Here is a 12,030-nt window from a genome sequence, read left to right as displayed (position 1 = left end):
TTACGGGTGAGATGAGACGGGGCATATGCCTCCGCACGAGGCTTGTTTCCACGTCTACGATTGCAATGGTTACGTAATCTCAAGCTTCCGAGAAGCAGTGAATGCGAAGGCCGCATAGGATTTTGCTTTGGTTTTTTAGATGAGGCTGTTGTTTATCAATCGTTTTGAAATGTACTGTTCGTTTTGCGATTGTCAAGGGAGATTTGTTCTTGTTTGCTTACACTCGCGAGACGCCGTGCTTACTGGATTAATGAACCTCCCTACGTGTAATTCTCTAAAGAAATGTATCAACCTTGAGCTTCGTCTTCAAAAGTAAAACGTGATAGTGACATGATAGAATGATCTGCTGTGCACATCTTCTTCAACAGAGCCGCAAGAACTAGAACATTTGTGCGCGAAACCTTGCCCATTTCAATTTATCTCGGGACGCCTATCGTTAGTAAAGCGGGGAAACTGCCCAGTATGTCATAATTCATGCCTTTGCGAATCGGGGAAGTCCCCGCTCTGCCTCCATAAAGTGGAGGCGTGGTGGATAAGTGCCTTCGGATGCTTTCTGCACTGAACGGCGGTGCTTTGCACTGCTTCTAAGATGACAGGTACCTTACCTATATTTGGATTGCCTTCTTTATTGGATCAGCTTCGACAAAACTACGATGCCGTGGGATGATGTCATTATACGATGTTACGTCACGTGATGTCACAGTGACGTCACAAATTTTGAAGGTATATGGCGTCATATGGTGGCCACGTCACTTGATGAAGATTTTTTTTTTGCATCACTCGTTCATGACACCACAGGACGCTAAAGCCGATGGTCAAATTTCGCATTCGCTAAGGCATACAAATCTTTCGCCCCAATAAGTAACAAACATGTTCGGTCTAGGTGAGTATTGAAACCAGGCCATGTGCGTGGAAAACTGGTGTCCTAACGCACACCCACGAAACTTCTGGATGATTGCTTTGTGAAAGGACAATATAAATGTGTAATTTGGCAATAGGAGTCTTCTTAATGAACGTCCTAATGCATGGTAGTATCGTATAATCATACCAGGCGACAAAACATGTGAAATTCGCAGCGAATGGGTGTTTTAACGCTGCCCACCATCACAAAGGTTGTGTTCCGATTCTCAGACAGCACCTGGACAGTCTACGCAGACAGCTTAGAAGACAGCACCGAGCCCATGCTGTCCGAAAAAATGAAACAGTTCTGGATGGTTTTTACGTGACAAGGCACCACCTCGCGTCGAGAAGAGAAAGCTAAAATAAACAAACGTAACTTTTGTCATTTCTAGCTCATTTTGTTTTGAAACCTAAAAAAAAAGTTAAACTTTACTCACACTGAGCGTCTGGAGAAATATCTGCTTGTGTGCAGACGACCATTCCGGCGAGATCCGATCTACCTGAGTGATTCGCTGAGTCGCCATCTTGTCTGGACAGCAAAGTAGAGCCTGCGTCGAATTTGTCTACAATGCAGTCTTTTCGGAGCTGGCTATTTTGTCGGCTACGTGCGAATTAGAATAGGACTTAAGATGGCCGCCGTGAATTTAGCTGTCTATTTAGCCGTCTACGATGAGTATCCGAACACACCTAAAGTGTGCAGCTTCGCAGGTTCACGTGACATCTTACATAAGCGTAGTGGGCACTTCGACAACTTGCAAAAGGAAGAATTATGCTGTAGTAGACGCTTCGTGAATGAGCTTCCAGTAAACATTCCAGGGCTTTTTGTAACGGCTATTGTCAAGCATCTAAACGCTCCGTTCCAATTGGCATGGTTGAAGGCGATGATAACGCGTCCCTATTTTACTATCGCGTTATACTTTTGAAGTCGCTGCCCAAGCGCGTGCCAAGCTTTTTTGTCTTTTTACTATAAGATAAAATATAAGCAATCTCGTCATCTCTTCTAGGAGATAACAGATTCCTAACAATTTGTTTACTTTGTGACTTTTCCATTATCTAATAAGTGTACAAATAGAAAAAAAATGGTGCCAGTGCTCCCACGTACGAATGCATTGGCTTCTAGGTATTCGTCACTATACCATTACGCAGTCCAAAAGTATTGCTGCTTTCACCTGTTGTATTTCTTGTTTAGTCTCTAAATCGTCACCTCATTCATATATCAGTGAAGTATATGGCACGTGTAATTACGGCAATTCAACCCAATAAGATAAAAAATGAGAACTTAAAAAAATGAAGTTGTCGATGTATAATTTTCCTTCCTGCATCTCTGCTCTCGAAGTGGCCGCATCATTACAGCGGCCCATTTCCATAACGCGAAGTTGATGACCCTACTTTGCATGAAAGGTGCATTTTTCTATAGTCCGTCTTATGAGAAAGTCACGAGGCAAGCGCTCTACTTGCGGCAGCCTCAGTCAACCGGATGAAAGAACGACGAACGGCTGGTTTGCTGTTAGAGGACTGCAATCTTATACAGCCTTTTACGATTTTGTTTGATCATTAGGTGCGTATAAAAAAAGCGTAGTATGGTGAATTGAAAATTTGATTATGTACACTAAAGAAATTCTTCTAAAATGTTCGAGTGTCAAGAAAAAACTGCTGAAAGCAAAGAGCCGTCGAGTCGCTGGTAGCTTACGACTACGTACTTTTCAACGGGAGAGCGTAAGGGGTTGCTAAAGCGAGTCTAAAAAGCTAGTGTGCTGAGAAAAAATTAACAATTGAAAAATTTTAATTCCTGTATATTCTCCAATGACAAAAATTGGAAGTTGTGTGTGAATACGGACTAACAAGCTTGTATGTTAAAGACAAAGGAGCGATTTGGAGTACGCTGTATACTTAACTATGAAAAAGTGGTAATGTTTGGAAATAATGTGAACGGTACAGAGTGCTCTGTTCTCTACAGTGGGCAAGCTGCAAGCAGTGTTCTGGTATTGTGATAACTATTATCGCCTACCTGTGTGTTCAGAAAGATGGGAAGCTGCTCATAATACTTTGTACTATGGTATGGCTGTGCGTATTTGTAGCTGCGAAACTCGCAAGGTTACTTATGCATTCGCGAAAGACAACTCGAAGACAAAATTCATGTTATTTTTCTTCTCATTTGGTGTATGGATCTTGCCCCGTCACTCTCGGAAAGCTTTCTGCACTCAAGATGGTTTTTAAACTGCTTTCAAGATCTGAGGCAGCTCACCTGGTTTCACACGGCCTCCGTAATTGAACCACCTTTGACCAAGCTACGATGTCGCGTGATGACATCATCATACAACTTTACGTCTCAATTGGGGAGATTTCACGCTTGATGAGTATTCTAAGCTTTTTCACCTCATTAACAAGTGTCACAACTGCGCGTTTAATAAAACTGTGCACGATTTAGAGTGCCATGCACTGTGTTTGGAAACATTTATTTTGTCGCATGTGGTTAATGTCAGTAACATTTCAACATAACATTGGCGTGCCGGACATGCGTATACGAGAATGATAAGTCAGAGTTAAATTACTTCTCCAGACTCAAGAATCGAAGGAGAATGTAAATCCCTAAGTGTGTTCGGCGAGCACCCACGCCCAATAAATTGGGGTTGGTCACTACAGAACGCGGTGCGCACGTCTTCTTTCTTGCATGATTGTACACACCAGACCTTGGCCGCTGGATGAAAAAGAACCTTTTTTTTTATCTAGTGGCCATGGCTAGAAACAGCGATGCTATACAAGTAAAGCGCGAGCGGCTGTGGCTGTACAGTCCAACGCGAGGTGAGACCAACGTGACCGCCGTCCGTTAGCGTGCCCTGGTGGCCGCTTTACATGGTGCTCGGGCACGGATGAATGGACGGATGGACGAGAGCATGAAACAACAAAAGCTTTTACCTGAAAACATGAACTGACGCAGAGGCAACACGTACAATCGATTTTTCTGCACGTATGTATACGGACACACACACACACACACACACACACACACACACACACACACACACACACACACACACACACACACACACACACACACACACACACACACACACACACACACACACACAGACACACACACACACACACACACACACACACACACACACACACACACACACACACACACACACACACACACACACACACACACACACACACACACACACACACACACACACACACACACACACACACACACACACACACACACACACACACACAATCGATTCATGTGTTGAAAAAATGTTTGACGGTTTAGAGTGTGATTTGAACTCTACTGTGGACGAGCACTGAGCCGTCCCAGAACGAAAAAAAATTCAACTGAACAATGAAGGTAGCCCCTTCAAGAAATGCGTGTTAAAAAAAAAAGCCTCCCCCGCCCTTCTTCGAATAGAATCGTGAATCAAATCGCTCCTCGAATGGAATCACTGGCAGCGAACGATCGAGAGGGAGGAGCGAGCGGACGGGACAGTAGGGCGTAGGAAGGGGAGAGTACGAACGGCGAGAGAAGGAATGGTGATGCACTGCACCTACCATCTCCTAAACTGTCTCGCAACACATGCTCTGGTTGCTTGGGGTAGCAATAAGCGACAAAAGAGTGCTTCTTGTGTTGGTTGGTATTGCATTTTGAAAGAAATTTACTTTTCTTAGTGCGCAGGCAACGTTTGAGGAATCTTCTTCCTCAAACGAGCACTAAGAAAAGAATAAGCACGCACGCCCGCAGCTGTTGCTAAGGGAGAGAGAGAGAGAGAGAGAGAGAGAAGAGATAACACTCACCGAAGCACGGACGCCGCGGAAAACACCGGATGCCTGACATAGCCCGACCAACAAATGCATTCACATTTAAAAATGTTGAACCATTTTGGGTATTTCGTAGTCTAATATGGTACAGCATAACTAAGTCATCCCAATGGCCTCACACTTTATGAGGTCGTGTTGACAAAAGTTTTGGCGTAATTGGAACAAATGGCCAACGATTTTGAGTACGATGTGCTCAACTATGGGAGAGCGATAGGCTGTCGCAAACGAAGAGGGGGGTATTGAAAATGTAGTTCATTATTTTGAGTACTTGGGACTCTATTATTAGAGGACATAAAGCCGTCTGGTAGGCCTCATACATGATGAGGCTCTGTGGCCAAAGTATACTGACGTGAAAAACTACATACTTGTCGAAACACTCGACATGACTTCTACTACAGCACGGAGTTTTGAGCCCGAAATATTCAAAGCGACAACAATACTCTTTTCTTATAAAGCTTCTTTCAAGCCCCCGGTCATGCAAGCAGCGTTTATGTGATAATTTTTTCACTGTTTTCGGCTTGGAATACTACAAATAACGAAGGCTCTCTATTTCAATGGCACCGTGCGACTTTTAAAAGAACTGCTTTGAAAAACGACGAAAAAGGCACACACACACACGTGAGAAGGCACATAAGAATAACACAGAGCGCTACTATCAACCCTATAATTGTTTCTATGATTCAGACCAACCATTTTTATACAACTACTATCACATGGCAGCACATTTAAAAATGTGGGATCAGTCAGTAGCCGGGCTCACAGCACGCGCGAGAAAAAGCCACTTTAGCCAAGCGAACTCACGTTGATTTACTGTATTATCTTTGCAATGATTTTGATTAGGCAGTCGTTTTCTCGCGCATGTTTGGAGTGATCCCACGTTTTAAACTGCCTTCTGTTGATAAAAAAAAAAGGTCCTATATTTAAAGTTCGTCATTTTGTTGCTAGTAGCGATCTGTGATGTCCTGCTGTGTCTTCTCGCGTCTATTTGTCCTTTGGCGCTATACCAAAGCTGTTCTAATGATCCATCAACAAATGCTCCTTGCAAACATCGTTTGAAACGAAGCTTTTTTAAGTACTTTAAACTCAGTGCCTGTTGCCGGCGGCCCTGTAGCCTCACCCTAAAAATCCCCAATCGATCCTTGACTGATCGAGGAATCGAACATCTGATATCTTTTGAAGGCGAAAGCCTGAAATGGCTGTATTGGTTTTCCTGTCCACGAGGCTTGTGTGAGGCTTGGCGAGACCGTGTTGTATCGTAAGGTATGACCAGAAACTCCAGTGACTATGTCCGAGTGTCCCGTAGAGGCAGGGTAGCTGAAGCAAATGGAGTGGAAGGCCTGCTTTCCTTTGAACCCTCATAAGGCCGCTTGTGTTCAGAGGGTAAATATGGTATTCCTAATCAGGATGGGAGAGGGCCATGAGGAGCCCATCTGCTCCACTACTGCATCACCGGTGGTCTTCACAAACACGGAACATAAACAAAGCAAGAATGAGCATCATAAAGGTAGGCAAAAGCCTAATGGCGCCGTCAGCGAGGACGTCTTCTGTATGCAGCCAAAATCTCCTTCCCCTTATGTGAATTTGAAATGCCAGGTCTGCTCCTTTTTTGTTACTTAATACGGCCTTTACTGAATGTCATGGATATTAAAATCTCATTTAACATAAATCAAATCCTATTAAGCCTTAAATATATTACTTTTTCTTAGTGTAATAAATAAATAATGCTACATGTTAATGTAGCATTATTTATTAATGTAGCAGTGAAGAGAAAACTTGGGATAGGCAGAAATCGGATGTATGCACTAAGGGACAAAGAAGGCGAAATAACTGCCAATATGGATAGGATAGTTAAAGTAGCCGAGGAGTTTTACAGATTCCTGTACAGTAGCCGAGATAGCCCCGACCTTAATACTATAAGAACTAGGAGTAACACAGATGGTACCCCACCAGTAATGATAGATGAAGTCAGAAAAGCATTGGAGAGCATGCAAAGAGGTAAAGCTGCTGGTGAGGACCAGGTAACATCAGATCTGCTGAAAGATGGAGGACAGATTGTGTTAGAAAAACTAGCCACCCTGTTTACGAGGTGCCCCCTGACGAGAGGAGTACCAGAGCCTTGGAAGAATGCTAACATCATCGTAATACATAGGAAAGGAGATGACAAGGACTTGAAGAATTACAGGCTGATCAGCTTGCTCTCCGTAGTATACAAGCTGTTGACAAAGGTAATTGCTATAAGAGTTAAGAAATTATTAGAATTCAATCAACCAAAGGAACAAGCAGGATTTCGAACAGGCTACTCAACAATCGACCACATTCATACTATCAATCAGGTAATAGAGAAATGTTCAGAATATAGACAACCACTATACATAGCCTTCATGAATTACGAGAAGGCGTTTGATTCAGTAGAAATATCAGCAGCCATGCAGACACTGCGCAATCAGGTCGTCGATGAATAATATATAAACATCCTGGAAGAAATATACAGGGGATCAACTGCTACCATATTACTTAATAAAGGAAGCAACAGAATACCAATCAAGAAGGATGTAAGACAGGGGGATACAATCTTCTTAATGCTATTTACCGCTTGCTTACAGGAGGTTTCTGAGGCCTAGAATGGGAACAGTTAGGCATAAGAGTTAATAGAGAGTACCTCAGTAACTTGCGCTTCGCCGATGACACTGCATTGCTGAGTAACTCAGGAGACGAATTGCAGCTCATGATTACGGAGTTAGACAAGGAGAGCAGAAAGTTGGGTCTTAAAATTCACCTGCAGAAACCGAAAGTAATGTACAACAACCTCCGACGAAAGCTGCGCTTCGAAATAGGTAATAGTGCACTTTAAGTTGTAAAAGGCTATGTTTACTTAGGGCAGGTAATAACCGCGGAGACGAACCACGAGATTGAAGTAACTAGAAGGATAAGAATGGGGTGGGGCACATTTGGCAAGCACTCTCAAATCATGACAAGTAGATTGCCACTATCCTTCAAGAGGAGGGTATATAACAGCTACATCCTGCCGGTACTTTGCTATGGAGCGGCAACCTGGAGACTTACAAAGAGGGTTCAACTTAAATCGAGGACTACGCAGCGAGCAATGGAAAAAAAAAATGGTAGGTGTAACCTTAAAAGACATGAAGAGAGCAGAGTGGATTAGGGAACAAACGGGGGTTAAGGATATCATAGTTGAAATCAAGAAGATGAAATGGACATGGGCCGGGCCTTGTAACACGTAGACAGTATAACCGCTGGTAATTAAGGGTAACTAACTGGATTCCCACAGCAGGCAAGTGGGTTAGGTGGAGACAGAAAGTTAGGTAAGCAGATAAGATTAAGACGTTTGCGAGTAAATATTGGCAGCAGCAAGCACAGGACCGAGTTGACTGGCGGAACATGGGAGAGGCGTTTGTCCTGCAGTGGACGTAGTCAGGCTGATAATCATGATGATGCTGATGAAGTTGATGACATGTTAATTGCTACTCAACCAAATTGCAGGTGGACACTGCCTTAGTTTAACGCAGCACTTGACGCTGCAGATCCGTAGCAGTTATTCATGGAACAGACATTGCTTCACTTAAAGGTGGTGCAAAGTTTCGTAATAACGATAATGCACGTGGATGTTTTGAGGAGATAGTGGAAGATGAACATGGAGCGATGTGGGTACGTGGAGGAGTGACATTTCAGGCAACTTTTGAACACATCCTGTCACAAGCTACTGTGAAATAATTAAAAAGATTATCTAGTCTCATATATTTGTTTCTTTGGGACTGTGTGAAACATAAGGTTGGGGATTTTTGAATATTTTATTGGGTGTTCATTGTGAATGTTGTATTTCTAAAGGTATGACGCTCAGGTTAGTTTGTGTTGTTGTTGTTAACTTGTCTAGACAATTCTTGCGAGAATTGGAAAAACTGGCACCTATCAATGTGAGCACAGTGGCTCAAACTAATAGACGTGCTTTACGAAGCGACACATCGTCAAGAACGCAGATACCACGAACAATATTTTGGATGGACAATTACATGTGGAAAAAGAAGAGCAGGTTGCAGGACAGCATAACGCGTCTGAGCGCAATTAGCGCCAAACTAAGAAAACTTCAGGCTATCAATGCTGCCTTGTAGTTGAAGCATGTCAGATATTTCCAAATAACCGAAAGTCTGCCCCAGTGCGTGGTCACACCTTGTACAGTGTTTTCGGTGCCCTCCAGTGAACTATACGACACAGGGCCACAATACAGTATTCCTAGTGTGTTTCATGACTTGCCGTGATAGCTTGGAAAGCAGAGATGTCGTGCTGCTAAGCTCAGGCTCCGGCCCCAAAAATCCAGGTGGTTCAAATGAAACCGGAATCCTACATAAGGTAGGCTTTATAATCGTATCGTGGTTATGGTAGTTTACAAACCAGAAGTTATAAACCAGTAGTAAATTTTAAATTAAAACAACAACAACAACAAAAAAGGAAAGATATCCGGAAAGTTTCAAGCCCGATATTACTTCAGAGTATGGTTAATTTTACGTAGCAATGTGAAAGAACGATCATTTCCGAGAGTAAAGATACCTAAGAGGAAAGGGCTGTACTAACGCTTCAAGCGAGTGAAGCCGCGCAGCAAGCGTGTTCACTGAAAAGTGACACAAGAGTGAAATGCCAAAGCGCACCCTTGCATTTTTAATGGATTGTAGCATGTGTGGCGCCCTCTCGCGGGAACCGTCGGAGCGCAACAGACGCGCAAGTACGATCAGGGTCGAGTATTAAAACGCCATTAATTATAAGCCAGGTCGTGGCGACGCCACTGGAGGACAAGGAGTGGAGAAGGGGGATGTCTGTTGTCCCATTGAAAGAGAGAACGCCAGCAGCCCGTCTCCCGTGCCACGCAAAACGGTAGCCGGCAAGCGTGGCAGTATGCCTTGACGCACGAACCATCAAAGGCTCATCAGTATAGACATCAACGTGAGGCCTATCGGTTGGCGATGTGGGTGCGCTATGCTCCTCGGAGTGGGCCCATTGCGGTTTTCGGTGCTAATAGCTTGCCTAAATATGAACGGGACACTTACCGGTGCACTGATCTTATTAAGGCGAAAACCTTGAATGGCTCGTCAAATGCGGAAAGGGACCGTTGGTGGCGTCGACGTCAACATGAGTGAGGCAAGAAATCGTCACGTGATGACATCACGGCGTCACAAGCCATGAAAATTTGTGAAGTCATTATGCCATCACTCAACGTGACATCACACGACAACGTCACATTATTACGTCATTACATCACATCTTCGCGTTGTCAAAGGTCAGCCGACCCCTCAGAGGCAGAGCAAAAGTACGTGCGCCGCAAAAAGGTTCCAATGTCTCCGATCCCGGAGGCAAAGCAAAGTCATGACAATTCATTTTTTTCTAAATGAAAATGGGAAATGACAAGCAATATAAGTGCAGCTAATGGACTGCAGCTTAGGAGCAAAGCTTAGAGTTGGTCAAGGGGTCGATAAGAAGGATAATGGGGACCAATAATTTAGACTTGCGTGTATTTGCTTCAAAGTGTTGGGACATTTTCCATTAGCGAGTGGTTCAATTTAAGATGTCGTGGGTTATGCATAAAAGCTCGGTTTCACTAGAAATAGAATATTTTGTGGCAGTAAGTTCCAATGCGAGAGGAAATGTATGATACAGTACCTTTACTCATTAACCAGCATTGAGTTATCCTACGTTGGCAACGTCGACGAACGAAGTATCTTTTTTCAATTTGGCACAGTTTGCATTACATAATTCCTTAGTTTTGAAACCGCGAGAACCTCATCTTTCATTTAGTAAATAAAGTTGAATATTTCAATCGAAAAATCACAATACCTGTTGGGTTTGGCATTCCTCAACCACAATGAGATTATGAGGGATGCCTACTGGAGGGCGCTGAGAATTCAAGACACGTGAGGTTCTCTAAGGAGCACTAACAGTACAATACACAAAAGTATATACCATTTATCCCCACATAGAGGGAGAGAGAGAGAGAGAGAGGTTAACGTAAAGAAATTTTTTTGTTTGATATCTTCCTGAAATTTGAGAAGGAGAAATGATTAAGAAAAGTGAGGATTGAAAAAGAAAAAAAAAGAACTGTTAAAAAACCAAAAAAAAAAACGCGCGCACACTGAAGCACGGAAGTGTTAAAGTCGTTGTGCGAGTGCAACAATTGTGCGACGCCAGGATTGAAACCACGCCATTGTGCGAGGCCGTGGGATTGAAACCACGGCCTTCAGATGGGCAGCCGAGTACCACGATCCCTGGTTCACCACAGTGGATCGCACGCTTGTTGCGGGCGGGTTGTGAAACAACAACAACATCTGACAACATGTGCTAATAGACACACAGCCGGTCTAGCTTGTCTCCGTGCTCCCGGTCGGGCGGCCGGCTCCAGTGCGCGCGAGCGTTTCGTTTTGCCGCCGCCGGAGGCGCGGCCCAAGATGTATGGATGATCAATGGGTCATTCATCACGTCGGAGCGGTTTTTGCAAATGAGGAGCGACGCGACGGCAGGCGCCTTCACTTTAGCGCACGCGAGGCGGCAGACATCCTTACTGGAGCGACCCGACGAGACGGGTCAGATGAACAGCCGGGCTCCCTCTGGCATGAAACTACACGCCAGCCTAGTTGCAAGCAGTGTACGCTGGAAACAGAGCACGGGGCAGACTGGACGGCGATGCAAATGGGTCCAAATGGGGCGCCACCTTGCAGGGCATGTGTATTTTTCTAGTGACTCTTATATTGGAATGGGTAAAGTTCGATGTTCACGACCGATCTATTCAACTACTCGTGCTGCATTTTTTTTTGAAGACACTGATGTGCGTTTACTTGCACTATATAAACGCTTGCAGAACGAACGAAGGATTGATTGACTATCATTTTGGAATTGAAAATAAAGTGAAATGAAATGAAATGAAGTAAATGTTCTTCAAGCATGAATGAACAACCAGACAGGTCTAAATGATATTTCTGTTGAGGACCCATCGGTGCTGTGTAATAAAAAAAAACTACTTTACAACCCGCAGAGTTTGTGATCCTAATTGTTTGTGCATGCGTGTCTGTGCGTGTCGTTAAAATGTTTTTTTCTTGTTTGTATGTTGCGTGGGAAAGATAATGAGAAAAGGAGGATACCAAAACTCACTGCACAGAACTAGAAGCTCAGAAGTTCACGTGAACTACCTGCCACACCAACGCCTGGGCTCAAGCGGCCCAGAACGCGCAAGCCGCCGCTCCCGCCACCGCCGGCTGACGGCTGCGCGCCGCGAAGATGACAGCGGGTTCATAGTTGACGAGGTGGCTT

This window comes from Rhipicephalus microplus, chromosome 2 (genome assembly GCF_043290135.1).
Source record: "Rhipicephalus microplus isolate Deutch F79 chromosome 2, USDA_Rmic, whole genome shotgun sequence".
In the NCBI taxonomy this organism is placed as follows: Eukaryota; Metazoa; Arthropoda; class Arachnida; order Ixodida; family Ixodidae; genus Rhipicephalus; species Rhipicephalus microplus.
This window is presented reverse-complemented; position numbering follows the sequence as displayed.